The sequence below is a fragment of the Cricetulus griseus genome, chromosome 6 (genome assembly GCF_003668045.3).
Source record: "Cricetulus griseus strain 17A/GY chromosome 6, alternate assembly CriGri-PICRH-1.0, whole genome shotgun sequence".
In the NCBI taxonomy this organism is placed as follows: Eukaryota; Metazoa; Chordata; class Mammalia; order Rodentia; family Cricetidae; genus Cricetulus; species Cricetulus griseus.
Genome location: NC_048599.1, coordinates 19,871,870 through 19,889,901, shown reverse-complemented (window position 1 = coordinate 19,889,901; position 18,032 = coordinate 19,871,870).

Below are 18,032 nucleotides of genomic sequence, written 5' to 3'. Positions count from 1 at the left end.
GAAACTATTATATAAGACATAGGGAAAAATTATCCCTACATAAAAAGTCACAATAGTTTTGTTGTAATCTTAAGTGAGGATCCCTGTATTATGCATATCCACAGTGGTGGTAGTATATAATAAGGAAAGGCCAGCCTTGTCATGAAAGTCACAATGGTTTTGTTGTAATCTTTGAGGATTCATGTATTATAGCTATCCACAGTGGTGGCAGTAGATAATAAAGGAAGACCAGTGTTTATTCAACTCTTACTGTGTACTTCTTTCTATTATGAACTTGTGATATGTCATAAATCATCCATTCCTCATCAGAATTATCAAGGCCAGGACTCAGGCTAGATCTGTGAGTCCTTTTGGAGTATAATGCAAAACTCATTTTCAAGATCTTAAAGAGTAAATACCTCATTAAATTTGGCACCATATGTTCCCACTTGATACAGCCTGGCCCTAGCTTTGCCTTGGGAGGATATGGGAATATAGTATTCATGGTCACATGAACCTTTTACAAAAAGCAAACTGGAACTCTAAATGTGTTTCTAGGAACACACAGAGAACAAGTGGCAGAATTTGAATTCTAAGCCAAGCCTTTGAATTTGAATTCTATGCCAAGCCTTTCCCTAGTATTTATTTGAAGTTATATATTTCTCAGTTTCTTTCAATTTATAATCTCAGTTAGAGACTCCATTCTAGGACCATCCACTTAATGGAATCCCAGTCTTGCATGGAAGAGTCTTGAGGAAGAAGAGGAGGCAAAAATGAAATGCTTTGGTAGATGAATATCAGGCTGGAGCAGAAGCCAGCGAGAATGGTCACGTGTACATTGTCCCTCCCTGTATATTATGTAGAATATTTTGTCATTGTTCTTGTTGCTTACATGGCAGAAATCCAAGCTCCTACAGAGGCAAAAGGTGGTATTTTGAAAACATGGCATGTGTTAAAATAGTGGTGAAAGCACAGATATGGATGGCTTTAAGGATAATTTAAAACAGGAAACTTGGGCAGAAGAGATGGTTAAGTGGTGAAGGGCACTTCTTAATCTTCCAGAAGTTGGGTTCCACCATCCATGCCTAGCAGCTCACAACCATTTGTAGCTCCAGGTTCAATGGGATTTGACAGCTCTGGCCTCCATAAGCACCTGTACTCCTATACACATAAAACCCACACAAGAATACATGTATACACATAACTTAAAATAATAAAAATAAAATTTTAAAATAATAAAAAACAGTTTCTATTATCATTGTCACTGTTGTCTCTAATTAGAATTTCTTTGGTCCACCAGTTCCTAAATAATGACACAGAGACTTCTTATTAAGTATAAAAGCATGACCTTAGTCTAGGCTTGTTTCCCAATAGCTTTTATAACTTAAATTAACCTGTTTATATTAATCTATGTTCTACCATTTTCTGTCTCTGCTTAATACTGTGCATCCCACTTCCTCAATGTCTGGCTGTTGAATCTCACCTCTCTTCTTCCCAGAGTTCCTATCTCTTCCCGGAAGTCTTGCCTATCCTCTCCTTCCCAACTATTGACCATTTAGCTCTTTATTAAACCAATCAGAATGTGCCTCGGCAGCAACACATCTTCACAATGTACAAAAAGATTATCCCACAACAGTCATCATCATCATCATCATCATCATCATTATCACCCTTTCCACAGTGTTCATGGGGTTTCTGATTAAACTGAATCTCAGACAAACTCTGTAGAGACCTTCCACAGGAATTCTCACAGTGAGTCCTGTGGGATAGAGCAGGGAATGCAGCACTTATTACCTGGATAGAGACAAACATATTAAAGAAAGAATGTGACAAGGGCACATTTATGTGCTGCAAGTGTTTCAAGTCTGGACAATTAACATCTAGCCATAAATCTGAAAAAATAGAAGATATAAAGCAGAGTAGGATGGATCAGACTTTAACACATGGAAATATAAAACTATGTCTTTGAAAGGGACAGAACAGCAATGCCTGGAACAAGATTATAGACTATACCTGTGATTGCTAACCACTGTGCCTATTGGGTGTCAACTTATAAATCATGATATCAAGGGGCATGAGGCAGAAGTAAGGAAGTGAAAGCATTGCGACTGAGAGGGTTGGTTGTATGGATGAGAAGTTGCGTGTATTTAGGGTCATTGATTCCATTCCCTTTCATACATATCCATCACACTTTTATTGGACATCTATTGGCTGCTGAGTAAGAATCTGGGTGGAAAAACCCACAGAAAACACTAGTGGGTCCCAGTTGACTGCATTGCTTACATGCTGTAACTCAAGACCTCCACTCTTTGCTCTGGTAGTAGTCCTTGTGTGGGGTTTTATAGGATATTGCCATGCTGACACAGGAGAGGCTCCTAATGTGCTTCTGGCTTCCAATGCTGTGCAAGTCAGTTTTTCATTACTGTAGTAAATACTTATGAAAAAATAGCTCAAAGAAGGGAAATTTTATTTTTGGCCCCCATTTTTAAAAGTTTCAGTGCATGGCTTTCAGGCTCCACTGCCTTTGGCTTATGATGAGACAAACTATCATGATGCTACAATTGTGTAGAGGGGAAGCTGCTTCTGGTGACTTCTAAGAAGCTGAAAGAGACAGGGGACATAGTATAAACTTCAAAATCATACCCTTGGTGATCTGCTTTCTCGAATATCGTAGATTCATTATCCCAATAATACCATAAAACTATGACTACATTGATAGATTCATCCAATGATTAGGTCCAAGACCCATAACACAGGGGGATATGGGTATAGTGTCTCCAGGGAGACAAAGCCCTTCAACAAAAGGGCTTCTTGTGATGGTATTTGATAGTGAAGCCATTCATACATACAAAGTGAAGGTTTCTTTGTGAAGAAAGCAGGATAACTTGGAAGCTTGTGAATGAGGGAATTATATGATCAGTTATACATAGTAAACTTGTACTAGTGGCTGTAGCAAGGCAAAAGTGGAAAGTGGAGGGTTCTGGAAGAGAAAAGCAAACAGTGTGTATCTGATGGGGATATCCTTCTGTATATGTGTTTCTCTTATTGGTTGATGAATAAAACACTGTTTGGCCAGTAGAGGCAGGAAGATAGGCTGGGGTAGAAGACAAGGAAAATTCTGGGAAAGGTAGGCAGAGAGAGGCCGTGAGGAGATGCCATGTAGCCAACGGAGGAGTAACAGGTCCGGTCATTCTCCGGTAAGCCAGGAACACATGGAAATATGTAGATTTATAGAAATGGGTTAATAATTAAGACAGAGAAAGCCATTAAGAAGCCCTAGCCATCAGCCAACAGTTTATAAATTAATATAAGTCTTTCTGTATTTATTTGGGGCTGAATACTCGGCAGGATCTGGCAGGACAAAGAGGCTCAAGCTATTTGTGTCCGTGTCCGTGTGTGTGTGTGTGTGTGTGTGTGTGTGTGTGTGTGTGTGTGCGTGAGAGAGAGAGAGAGAGAGGGAGAGAGAGAGAGAGAGAGAGAGAGAGAGAGAGAGAGAGAGAGAGAGAATGTCTGTGTGTTGTAGCAGGAAGAAATATTTGCATAGGTATAAAATATTGATTTGAGAATGAAAATGGAATATGGAAGGATCTATTTAGATCATTTGACATTCTCTTGGGTGTGTTAACCACTATGAAAACTAGGTGTTCTGGAATCTGGATAGGTGGAAATGCTATTAAAGGCATATATCTACAATGCAGAGGAATATAAGGTAGTGAAACCCAAGGTAGAATAATCCATGATCCCTAGTGACTTCATTGAACAGACAGTCATGAAGATGCACTCTGCACTGGCATAGGACATCAGAGAGCACTACTGTATAGAACCATTGGAATGTTGGAATTGTTTGATGTATCAGGTGACCTAATCTGCCTAGTAGATGTGGTATGAAATGGAAGGTGAGATTTTTCTCCTTAGGAAAGGAAAGAATTGCTTCTTTCCAGAAGCTGGGGTTGGGGGATATGGGTATAGTGTGCCAAGGAAGATGAATTGAAGGAGCAAATGAGGAAGTAGATAATCGTTAGGGCAAGTCCCTGCATCACAGAAGGAAGTGACCCAGAGCAAGACCTCAAGCTCTCCTGTGCCTTCCTGTCGGGAACAGAAGACTACTGCTCACTTTTGTCTCAGCGATTTTCCTGCTAATTATTAACTGGAGCAAAGTGATGGCGAAGGGAACAAGAACAGCAAATACATGGAAGTAGAAAAGGTCCAAGAGTCTTTTAGTGTTACAGCACACATGGGGATTTACAAAAAAAAAAAAAAAAAAAAGTGAGGGAGAAATAAACAGGAATGGAAATGCAGGCTTTGCCTTATCCTTTTTGTGAAAGTGAAAGTAACTTCCCGAGATTTCTGGCTCATCTGGAAAATGAGCAAACTAGTAATTTCTTCACAAGATTAATTGCTTCAGGCAAAACATGTTATCATATAAGATATGTAGCAAATATCTGTAATACTTAGCATATTGCAACAGTAGCTAATTTTTATTGAACATTTATTCTGTGTCAGACATTGTTCTAAGCCAAATATAATTATTACATTATTATGCATTCTGAGTATCAACCCAATGAGGATTTTTTGAGACATGTCTTTCTACATAGCCCAGGCTGACATCAAACTTGATGAACTCCTGCTTTAGTCCCCTAAAAGTTAGATGGTTCTTACCACCACATCCAATCTGAGGACATTCTCTTATCTCCATTTCTAACTACAAATCTGAGACTATTATTTTATGATCTCCATTTATACATAAGAAAAACTGTATAAAATAGTTTATAGTGATTCCTTTGGATAGTGGGACTGTCTACTTGATATCATCGTTAAATTTTATATTGTACAATGTAGTCATTATTTTATTTATTCTTTGAAATTTGCATATCTGTTTACAATGTGCCCTAGTCATATCTACCCCTCATCCTTCCTCCAACTCCTCCAGGTACCCCAAAGAAAACAAAGTGTCATTTATTGCAATAAAATTATTAGTATGTTTTTCCCCTTTGTTTTGTTTCAGTATGATAGTTGTCAAATCCCAAACCTATGGAGCCTCTTAAAAAGACTGTAGTTCTCCTCCAGAAGAGCTTTGTGGCCCATAGACCTATCTGGAGAAGCACCAAAGCCATAGCAGTAATTGCTCTTTGCGTCTGAATTTCTTGTGTGATAGTCCCTGGGCCAATCTGACTCCACCCCTGCTGGGCAGCTCACAACACAAGCAGTCTCATGGGTAGTTTTTGGTTTTCCTCCAATTGATGGCTTAATGGTTTGGCTAATGCTGTTTAATTCCCCCCACCCAGCTTCACTTTAGTGTAACCTGACTGCATTAGCTTAGTGTTGCCCCAAAAGCAAACACAAAAGTTAGTGATTTAATACAATTAATTTTTTTACTGAGGATGTGAGTCCTGGAAATACATCAGGGATATCAAGGCTGAAGAAATGAGACAGAGAAGAGAAAGATGAGAAGTCAGGAATAAGTTTGCGATGTCTCTGGGGAAATGGACCTTAACTACAGTAGATATTTCCAGAGCTTGTGTAGAATATACCAGAATTTCCATGCTTTGGGGCAAAAGGTTGGGATGTATTTTTTGCTCACTTCCCTTCCCAATTGTTAAGGGCTTGATATATATGGTGTTAAAACCTTGAGGCTCCTGGCCCTCAGAGGGGTGGGTTATGTTCACGTATGGCCAGAAGAAATCCCTTGGTCAAGCAGCAGTCACTTACAAAACTATGAACATTGTTGCCAGGTAACTGCTGGGTTAGGCCAAGGAGACAAGGCTAGATACAAACAGTATCTGCTATGGTTGTTTAAAGACACTGAGACTGGGAAGGTGGCTCAGAAGTTAAAATATTTGCTGTGCAAGTAATAGGACGGGAGTCCAGATCCCCAGAACAAACGGGCCTGTAAGTTTAGCTGAAGCATGAAGTCTGAGCCTGACTAAGAGGCTCTGCCCCAAATAATAAGGTGAAAAAGCCATGGGGGAGTATTCCAACTTCATCCTGGGGTCTCCATGCGCATGTGTAAAAACACGCACATCCATCCACATACACACACTTGACCACACACATGCAAATGCCCATAGTCACATTACACATGAAAACAAGAAAAAGAAATATAATATAAATATGATGATCCATTTAAGTAAACTTTTCTAACAGTGAGTGCTCAAATGTAAGCAACAGCATTCTCATTATCACAACTAGTGTGGAATTCAGTCCAGAACCGAAGTTCTGGGGATCCCAGACAAAGAGTACTTCAATCAACATGAGAACCCTTAGATTTCTTACTGTATCCGTCCATATTCTAGTCCTTATGGCTGTCTGGGCTAGCTATTAATATTTTGTTCTTTGGGGTAAGAATAACAAAACAGGAATCATTTCACAGATTCAGATTCTCATCTCTGAATTAGAATCTATGCCCTCCTTAGAACACCTTCTACCCTTTGCTGAATGAACATTGGTCTCTCTTGTTGTTTTATTTTTTTTAAGCCTTGACACTTATAGCTCTAGGGTCAGGAGATAGACATCTTGTTTTTATGAAGGCTCCCAAGGGGTGAGCTATAGTCAAACCATGTTACTCTGGAAGACTTTAATCCATTTGTGCTGCTCAGTGAGGAACACATCCCTGGACCCAGGCAGGTTTCCAAGACAACTGGGGGTTTGATGGTTCATTGAAGGATGGCCAAGGCAGCTGTGTGTTGGTGCTCTGGAAGTCTCAAACTATTCTGCAAGAGCTTTTGGTTCAGGAAATACAAAACATATTTGCTACAAACATTTCTCTCCTCAATTTTTAATCACATATATATTGCAAAGAAATGTACCCCATGTGTTTGTTTTTTACTCATTTATACTTACATTATCCAAATGAAAACTGATATTTATTTGATGCTCCACATTATTTTTTCCTATAATGAAATAACATATTTGGTGACAAGGCAAGCATTTATGCTCCTCATTCTGCTAGTGACTGGATCACTGAAGTGGCCTCCAAGTTGACATGGCCAATTGGCTATGCAGTGGATTCCTCTGAGAACCAGTTCCTCTCAGTGGCAGACACAATGGGCAGCAAATGGCTTTCAGTTAATTCTATTAATCAGAGAAACTTGGCAAACAGAAGAGCAGGGTGAAAAGAGGTTAAAGGACCTCAGATATCCACAAGTCCATTCTTCCTTAATTTTACATCTGAGGAAACTGAGCCCCAGAGGGGAGAAATTCTTTGCCTAATGACACATGGTTAATTAAAGGCAGACTCAGGGCAAAACACTTGGGTCTCTGGACTGGAGCAGCATAGCAGGGCTCTTTCTTTTATTTCTTCTGTAGATCATCAAAGCACAAATGGAAAGTCAGACTGCAGACCCAAGCTCACAGAGGTACTGGAGTAACATGGGCCCTGACAAGTCACAACACAAGGTTCTGAGAGATTTTAAAACCATACCCCCCTCCCTAAATAATACTAGATATGCTGGGGTTACATTCTAGTTTAACTACCTTGCTGTTACTGTTGACCTCGGGGCCTGAACTTAGCTGCTCTGAGCTTCTGTTTGGTGAAGGTATTTGACATACTGTTTACCACAGAACAGAAACTATCATTATTATCATTACTACTATTGTCACTATTATTATTATTAACATCCTATCCTCACTATTGCTTGGTGCTCTTACTTTCTATCATAGAATTTCCTAATCTTTCCTAATATTTTATGGAAAAAAATTTTATGAGATGTGACTAATTCTTATGGAACACAAATAAGGTCAAGAAAAACATCTGATGTTTCGTGGAAATATTAGAGTCTACCGTTTTCTTGGAGATTGGTTGAATCTCTGAGAGGATATATAGAAGATGGGACAATTGAAATTTCTGGGTGCAATATAACATAAGGCCATTGGTAAGACTTTGTAGGAACAGGCATTAATGCATGTTCTATAGCATTTGAGGTGTTCGCTTTGGAAAAGAAATAACAGTTTCGGGACTGCATTACTTAACTTGCTACCAATGCGATGTGATTTAAGTGAGAAAGTACATATTTGAATCTGGAGTTCTAAAGGATGCAGCTATTGTGATGGGGAAGGCATGATGACAAGAGTGTGAGGTAGCTGCTCACATTGTGACTGTAGTCTGGAAGCAGAGAGTAGACAGGGAGAGCTAGGTGTCCAGACCTCACGGTTTACCACCAGGGTAAACTTCCTGTTTAATAAGCTTCCAAAACAGTGCCACCAGCTGAGACCAAGTGTTCCAGCACACAAGCCTTCAGGAGACACGTCACATTCAAACCACAGCAGAAACTTAGTGGGTAGATGGAAAACGTTTGTGCCCAAAAAATAAGTTATATAACGAAAAGTGTTCAAAGGAGCAGTCATCTTCCAAATTCTGGATTGTTATTGTTTCACCGTGGAAGAAATGCTACAGCAAAAGGAGCTTGGTTGGAGGTGGAGAGGACAAACTTGGTGACCACAGAGGCAAGAAAAAGTAGAGGTACTGAAGAGAAACCCAATCCAGCTTTATGCCTTCTGAAGTGGGCAGGAGGGGGAAAAAGTGGTGGCTAGAGATTTAGGGACCTGCTTGCCTTCCTTTTCTTCTTGCAGGAGTGAGAAGCATCTTGGACTTGGTCTTACAGTGTTAACACCCAGGCCAGGTCCTGGCACTAAGTACTCAATAAATGTGCACTGAGTTGAGACCAACTCTAAGTGAAAGTGAAAAGCCACGATAAGGAATCAGGATGCGATTTGGCAGGCAATGGGGAGCCGTTGACGCTTGTTGCTCAGAGGAGTGACATGTTCAGAAATGTACTTTAGAGACACTGGGTTGGCAGAATGCAGGGAATGATAACTGAAGCCAGAAACCGGCTGAGAAAATCAGCTCCGGGTCTCAGCACCATTCAGACAAGCAGCTTGCAGGTAAGCAGCAGGCAGCAGGATCCCCATGGCAAATCCCTGCCTTGGAAGAAAAGTATCAAATTCCCTGCAGTTCTTTCTTTCTTTCTTTCTTTCTTTCTTTCTTTCTTTCTTTCTTTCTTTCTTTCTTTCTTCTTAAGGTCAAGGGAGGTAGGCTAGGGAAATAGCTCTGGCGCTGAAGTGCCTACTTTAAAACCATGAGGACCTGAGTTTGGTCCCCAGAACCCACGTGAAAATGCCTCACAAGCTGAGTGTATTATAAGTGTATTATATACACTTATAATCCCCACCCTGGGGAGGTGGAGCTGGGTGGATCATTGGGGTCTATTGGCTAGCCAGTCTAGTTTGCTTGGAAATGTTCTGGTCCAGTGAGAGATCCTGTCTTAAATCAAGGTAAATGGTGCCTATTTACCCAAGTACCCAAGTTTGTCCTCTGGCCTCCATGTGCACCTCTATATGTGTTTATAGACTCTCCCTGCCATTTGTACCCCCTACACAAAAGAGGAAAGTGAATATAAATTCTTAGGTGACTTCTTGTTATACAAACAGAAGAGGTAGGTATTGAGACTCCAAAGCATGACTTCCTAGATACAGAGAAGCGATAGTGTCACAGATTTTCAAAGGACAAGTGGACAGTTTTAGTTACAGAGAAAGATGAGCCCATTTTTGGCTTTGAGTCAAATGTGAGCTGCCGGTGGGACATTAAAGAGCACTGAACCATGGTGTGCCAAGAGAAACCAGGAAGGTAAGATTGGAGAGGTAATACCAATTCTGGGTCCATCTGTGTGGACTGCAGATCCCAATGCTTCGAGAACATGTGAATGTGAGTTTGAAGACTAGGTAGAAGGGAAAGGTTTGGACACTGGCTTGTTTGTGTAGCTATTTCCTCTGAATAGAAACCAGCCTGGAGGGAAGAGGATGGCTGCGAGGCTCGTCAAGTGAACAAAAACTCAGAGGCTCTGAAAGCTCTTGAAACAAACCCTCAAGGTTACACAGGAAATCATAAAGCAGTAATACTTGCTGGGGAGAGAGTGAGGGAGAGAGGGACAGAGATGGGGAGAGGGGAGGGAGGCCAACATAGACAGACACACACACAGAGACAGAGAGAGAGAGACACAGACAGACAGACAGACACACACACACACACACACACACACACAGAGAGAGAGAGAGAGAGAGAGAGAGAGAGACAGAGACAGAGACAGAGACAGAGACAGAGACAGAGACAGAGACAGGGACAGAGACTGTCTAATAACTGCATGACTTCAAAGTCATGCTGAGCTCCAAGGATGCAGCCTTCATGGGCCCTCACTCATGGCAGAGTGGTCCATCTGTTGACACAAGTGCCTTTGAGTAAGCCATGTTCCTGCATGTAACCTGTCATCTAAACTCCAGCAAGTGACCCCAATAAACTCATTGCTTCTCCAAGATAGACTTGGGTGCAATTGCATTTTTGATCTTCTGTCATTTGGTCTTCTGATGTTTGTTCACGTCTCCCCAGGAAATGTCACTCAATGGTCTACATCTGCAGACAAATACAATTTTTTCATGACCTCTCAGAGAGAATGGGGCTCCTGGAAATCATATCTTGGTGTGGCTGATATTGCTCCCCTTAGGGATTGGATCTGGACAGGGTTATGCCTGAGAGGGGTCTCAAACACTCACAGGTTCATTCAAAGGAAATTTTTCCCTGACTCTCTTAGCTCAAGCTCAAAATCAGAGTTTAATTTTGGAGGAGGTAATTTCCAAGCCAAAGGTGTAGGTAGGAGAATAAAAACATACACAAGGCTTCTCTGTGTGTAACAAATGAATGTTTCTTCTAAGACAACAGAGCCCCCCCTATTTTTGCTCGTGGTGTGTTTTATTTGGTTTTGTGATATGCTTCCAAACTCCTTTCAGTAATGAAGTATACAAAAGGGCTGGGACTTTTCCTGAATCAAAATGACAACCACAGGTGACTATGTAAGTTTCTTCCTTTTGTCACTTAACACTGTGACTATTGTAGAGTATATGTTCAGGGGATCTGTTGAATAGACAAATGGCAGGTTGAAGGAACCTTCTTGATTTCACCTTTTTTCTGTCAATGGCACTGTATTGACACAAATGGCAAAGGAAACACAGAGGAAACTCTACTCTGGTATGCTCCCGTAGGCTCCAGTTCTGAAGGAGGCCCTCTGGTGCAAAGATGGCTCAGGGTTCATGACCAGCAAGGATGACATAAAGACCTCAGTCTTTAGCTCAGACATGGCAAGGTCTTTGTATCCACCTTTCTTCTTTTCATAAGCTCAGGTTTTGAACATACCTACCCACCAAGTCCTACCCAGTGGAGGTAGTCCACACTGGGGCAACCACAGCGCAGTCAGGACATCCACATATATTTTACTCCAGCACTCCAGCATTCCAGTATTATTAGAAAGCTAGTATCTTTTTGTTCCCTAGAGACCATTTGAAGATATGAGGAAGGATCACCCATCAGATAATGTCAATAGCAAATCACTTTTGATCAATTATTTGCATGGGACATTCTAAAAAAGACTCCACATCCAATATCTCAATACTCTTCCTTATCATTCAGTAGAGGAAGATAACCCCTCTCATTGTTTAACACATAAGTAATAAAATATGGTCCAGGGAAGTGAGTTCACATCCCTTTGGTCACATAGCAAGTTAATCCTTCAGGCTTTGGAAATGCATTCTTAGGCATTGCAATAAATATTAGACACATGTTTACAGGTAAATTTAGTACTGCATGACTTAGTTATTTTATATTGCTATTTTAGGGTTGATATTGCCTTGATAAACATCATGACTAAAAGCAACTTGGGGAGGAAAGGGTTTGATGGGGGAGGTCCTTCTGTGTATATGTTTTTCTTGTTGGTTTATAAATAAAGTACTGTTGGCCAATGAAGAAGCAAGTTAGGTGGGACTAGGAGTCAAGGAGGATTCTGGGAAATGTAGTAAAGAAGGTGATCCAGGCAGGAAGTGACATAGCAGGCAGACTCAGAATATAAGCAGGGACAAAGAGGAAGTCACTCTTTTGCTCTTGTGCTTCCTCTTTCTCCTGCTCTCTGCTCTGGAGCCGCCATGTGATCCCGGGAGGAGGATGCCAGCAGAAGGTGTCCTTGATAAGATAAGTCTTATAAAATATATAGATTTATGATAATTAAGACTGAGCTAGCATATAAGAAATATTAGTCAATTGGCCAGCAGCATTGTAAGCTAATATAAGACTCTATGTGTTATTCTGGGCGCCCACATGGTGGCAGGGCTCAGGCGGATGGAGTAAAGACTTATCCTTACAAGGGTTTGTTTGGCTTACACTTCCATATCACTGTTCATCAGCAAAGGAAGTCAGGCCAGAAACTGAAACAGGCAGGAACCTGGAGGCAGGAACTGATGGAGAGGCCATGGAGGGATGCTGCTTACTAGCTTGCTATGGCTGGCTCAGCCTTCTTTGTTATGTAGCCTAGGGTCCCCAGCCCACGGGTGGTCCCACCCACAGGAGGATGGGTCTTCCCACAGCAATCACTAAGAAAATGCCCCTTGGGCTTGCCTTCTTTCAGCCATCTTTTTTGTTTTTATTTGTTTGTTTTTTTGAGACAGAGTTTTTCTGTGTAACAGCCTTGGTTGTCCTGGAACTCACTCTGTAGTCCAGGCTGGCCTCAAACTCACAGAGATCCCCCTGCTTCTGCCTCCTGAGTACTGGGATCACAAGTGTGAGCCCTCATTGCCCAGCACCTGCAGCTTATCTTACTAAGGCATTTTCTCAGTTGCATCTCCCTCCTTTCTATTGACTCTAGTTTGTGTCAAGTCTGTATATAATTAGCCAAGCAGCTATTAAATGTACTAGACTCAAGTTTTCTTTTTCTTTTAAAAATGAGTTAAGATGTAGAGCTGGAGATACAGCTCAGTGGTTAACAGTACTTTTTGTTCTTGCAAAGGTCCTGAGTTTGGTTCCTCAGCACTCACATGGTAGCTCACAACCACCTTCAACTCCAGTTCAAGGGAATTTGATACCTTCTCCTGACCTCTGAAGGACCTGGGGCCATGTGTGATGCTCATATGCACATGTAGGCAAAAATTCATACACATGAAAATAAAATAAATCTATAATCTTTTAAAAATATATTAACTTCCCATATGAATAGGGTCCAGTGTGATATTTGTATATATGCACAGAACATATACTGATCAAATCCAGTTTTTATTAATAAATTAAAAAATTACATAACCCATGATTATTGAATAAAAAAGAACCTACACAGAGCAACATCAAGACACACAAATGTTTTTATTGTTGTCCGTTTTTTCTCCCATCATGTTGGTCTTTTGGAGAAACTCATTAAGGATGCTCTTGTGCCAAGTTTGGTCCAGTCAATTCCTCTTTTCCCTGATTTGTTGTTGATCTACATTATGGCTTTTTTCCTGACAAGAGGAGGGGGGAGTTGGGGAGCTTTCACCAGTTGGGTTGAGGAAGGTACATCTTGAAGGTGTGCCATATCCATGCTCATTCATAAAACAAACATTTATAGAGCTTCAGCAAGAACTGGGTGGTGGCAGCCACAGCAGTAGGGACTTGGCAGTTGGTTCATTAGAAGCTGAAGTGAAGCCCCCCCCCTGGAGGCCAGCAGGGAGTGGGGCTGGAGCTAGGGGGGGTAGTGCAAAGGCCAGCTGGCTCTCCAGCAACAAAGTCAACACTGCCCCAGATGTCTGCCCTGGGGTTGAGGCCATTAGCTACAGTTTACCTGCTCACTTCATTTTTCAAAATTAGCCAGAAAAGCCTCCTGCGGAAACACAATAGGCAGAATTTCTCAGCAGGGGTAGAAAGAAAACAAAGCATATCTTTCCATGCACTTGTTTGGAGTTTTTAAGTGTCCCCTAGAGCTCTGGAGGCTTGGCAGACAGGATTCTGATTGCTCCCACATGGGAATCTGTGTGAGCCCCACCTTTCTTTTCCCTCCCAGATGCACCCCAGTAAAGGCCAGACTGATGTCCCATCCTTGTCCCCAGTCTTGCATGAACAGCTCTGAATCCAGAGAGACACTAGCTGCTTCTCTTCTCTCCCTCTCCCCCTCCATTCTCCCCAGAGTATATTAGAATTTAAATTCCTGGGTTGACTGTGAGAGTTGCTCTGGAGACTGGAAGATGGTATTAGCTTTCAACCACCTGATTTAATCTCTTCTCTCACTCCAGTCTTCCTGAGCCGATGTTCAGACAAGGCAGAGGGCAAAGGGGAAAGGTGAGAAGGTTAAACACTTGTCTGCGGCAACATCTTTTCCTTGGCTGTGCTGAGAGCCTGACCAGACAGGAGAGGTCACAGAGTTGGTAGAATGGTGAAAGATGTTCTGTCTGTCTGTCTCTTGGTTATTTGTCTAGCACAGTTTTAGCTTCAGTGGGAGAAATGGGGACAGCAGAAGGAAGGAGGGAATGCCATGTTGAAAAGGAAGTAAGATCCAAATTATAAGTGGGATATAAGGCTGTACAGTTGAAACTGTTAGGCACAGTGTGTATATTTTACCCTACTAAAGCTCTTTCTAGATTATAAATCAATCAGAAACTTAAGCATACTTGCAGGAGAAGAGCCTCTACTTCAAGCACAGCCTTGGTGGAGACCAGGTTTGTGGATTTCATCTTTGTGGAGTCTAGAAAATAAAACCAAGGGGTGCCAGGAGTCTGGAAACTGTTTAGTTTCGATGTTATATTCGCATGATTTGGTTGTTAGTCACACATACACAGGGGCTTTTGCCTGCACCCTCTCCAGTGAAGTTCGTCCTCACAGACAACTCCATCTCCTTCCTGGTAGGTTCTGAGTAATCCTTGTTGCTGGAGAAGCTAAAAAGTCAGAGAGGCGAGCCTGCAGCTGCCCTGGAAAAAGTGTTCCCAAGGCCATTTGTGGACAGGCCATCACCAGGGCCTCCACTCCATGTCTGAGCTTCTCTTCCCACTGTGTGCATGTTGACATTTGTAAAATCCACCGTTCTCATCCTAACTGAGAAAGTGGGTAAAAGATGTTACGATCTTTCTCTTTTAGCCCTTCCCCATGGTCTACCATATTCCAAGAGCTTCCTTCCTGAGTCACTGTTGGCTCTGGAGGTCTTTTGAGACCATTTTGGACAGTGTGTTAGGCTGTATAACAGACCTGTAAAGACACCAGTTCCTAATCCTTAAGACCTGAAAGTACTCCCTTTTCAGGAATGTCTTTTCCTATGTGACTCATTTGAGGATTTGTTAAGACTGCCTTAGTATTTAAGTGGACCTTAAATTTGATCACAGGTAACTTTGTAAAAGAGAAGCAAAAGATAATTTACTAGACACAGAATGGTATATAAAGATGGAGGCAGAAATTTGAGGAAAGCAGCCTTCAACCAAGGGACGCCAGAGGCCACGAGACCAAACCTGCCTTATATAAGCTGACACCTAGACTGGACTAGGTAACATTATGGTGAGCTTCTGCGTCCTCAAGCCAGAAGGAAATTCATTTTTGTTGTTCTAAAATGCCAAGTTTGTGGGATGTATTATAATAACCACATTCAACGTGTATAGGTAGCAATATTTAGTGCCTGGTGCAGAGGCTGGGCCTTGGTCAGGCCAGAAGAGAGGCTGAGACCTATGACAGGTGCAATCAAATAACACCAATAGTTCTAAGAGGTAAACTGTGGCTGGGCTGGAAAGATGGCTCAGCAGGTAAAAACGCTTGCTGCCAGGTCCGATGGCCTGAGTTCAGTTCCTGCAATCCATGTGACAGAAGGAGAGAACCAACTCCTGAAGTTGTCCTCTGACTTCCACAAATGAGTTGCACCCTGTGTGCACATCCCCCAATACATAATCTAGAATAGAGCAGATAACTATGGAATCATAATGTAACATAGGAGATATTTACATCTTGCTACCCTGAAGTGGAACTGGCAGCAAGGTCAGAGTTTCTGTGATATAAGAAGGACTCTATTAGTGGGTCAGTCTTCATTAGTACAGGATTGCCCAGCTTGCCTTGGGCATCTATATCCACCTGTTGGGTGGATGTGGGTGAGAGAACAGAAATTGAAATGGGGTACTCAGCAAACCCAATCTATCACGTCTCCAATGTGCTATTGGTATAGTTTAGTCATGTTACACCTGCCTCGGGGTAAGGTATCTGGTATTCTAGTTTCTGACTGAGTAGCTACATACCATCAATTTATATGTATGTGTGGCACTTTTTATAAGTATAGCATTTGTACATATTAGTTGGGTATAATATAATGTTCTGATCCATGTACATGCTGTGTACTCTAACAGTTTTCTATCATAGAGAAGGTGCATAAACTTTTAGTGGACGATTGATCAGAGCCCCAACAAAAGGAGAAAAACAGCTACAAAGGCAAAGTGACTTAAGTAAGAATACATAATAAGTACATATAATATGTAATACAATTCAATCTGAATCCATACCATTTTTACTTAAAATCTGGTGTAAGATAATGGGAAGTAAAATACCAAGTACATATGAAGTTTTAATATAGAGAATATAAAGCAAGTGTGATTTTATCATTCAGTGAGAGAAAGCCTGGCATGCAGACAACTTGAACTGCTGGAAAAATAAACCCTAACCCTGGAAACAGCAAGTATATGGTACAAGTCTAACTTCTTTACTTACTTGGGGACCTAGAACGTATTTCACTGTCTCTGAGGCTCTTTTGCTTATTTTTGGAAACATGAGAATTTGCATAGGTTTTTCAAACCCTGGGATACAAAGAATATATAAAGAACACACACACACACAACATACAACCACACATATATACCAAACAACCATACACACAACACACAGTTACACAACCCTATACAACCACACACACAACACAAAGCTACACAACTACATACACACAAAACACAGCTACACAACCACACATACACATATCACAAATATTCCCCACATGTATAACACACACCCACACAAATTAATAATATAATATAAAAAGCTGGAAATGTTGGTAAATGAAGTTATGTTCAATGTTATATAAATATGATATAGGAGGAACATGCTATCAAATGGGCACATTTTAAAAGTGACAAATGGTACTTACAGAGAAGAACAGATAAATCCAACAGTTTAAAATCACCTCAGTGAACACATTCAACACAAGAACTGATATAGCTGAAGATAGGCTCCATGACATGGAAAATCTATGAAAACAAGTTGACCGTGGCTCAAATCCCAGCAAATGACCAATGCCAGTGAAAAGCAACTCACAACTAAGGAGCCAAAGAGGAGTGCTCAGTAAAATATAAGGCCAAGTCTAGGACCAGATACCCAGAAACAGGACTAGGGCTGTATCTGAGAGCTGCAACCTCATGGATGTACTCCTGCATCCTAGTGGATCCATACTTTTGTGGATCCTGGCTCTCGGGTTCTTGTGGCATCCATTTTTCTTCTCTACCATAAGGTCATACAGTTGCTTTGATTTCACTAGATGCTATTGAAAGATGAAAAAAACTGTTCATAAGCAGCACACTATTTAATTATTGCTAAATATGCATCTGTAACTTGTTTTAAAATGAATTGATACTACTAATAAATATATATATGTACATCCCCTTCGCCAGGATGACTTGTAGTGATAGGGTTAAGATAAATTACTTAAGACTGGGTAGTAACCCAGTGAAAATCAGGACCCTGATTACACTGGGAGCTCATAAATCCTTCCCTCCCTCACCCACTCTTGCAGCTGGAAAAGGCTCTCAGGAGGTTCCACGTGTGTAGGGAAATTACTTGAATCAATCGAGTGTGTCTCTAGGAACAAATCCCAAGATGAGAAGGTGACAATTCTGTCCCATTCACCTTTGGTGGCCTATTTTCCCCCCATGAGAAGGTCAAGGTGTGAAAAACAAGGCCTTGTCTTCTGAATTTGCAACCATACACTTGGTCAGAAAACCCCAAAGCCCCACTTCCCACCACATCCTATTGGGACTGACATCTCCTCACTGAGCTGTATTTGCCTTCATGCCTCAGAAAGCAGAGAAATCATAGCCAAAGCTTGAGCTGACAAATGATCATAAAACCAAAGAAATCTCAGGCAGGATTTGAGCTTGACCTTAGAGCTGTTGGTCAAGTCAAAGATATATTTTTAATGTAAATTTTCCTAGTAACATGAGCTTGGGGTTTATGCTGGCAAAACAAGCTTCCTAGGGGCCTTTTT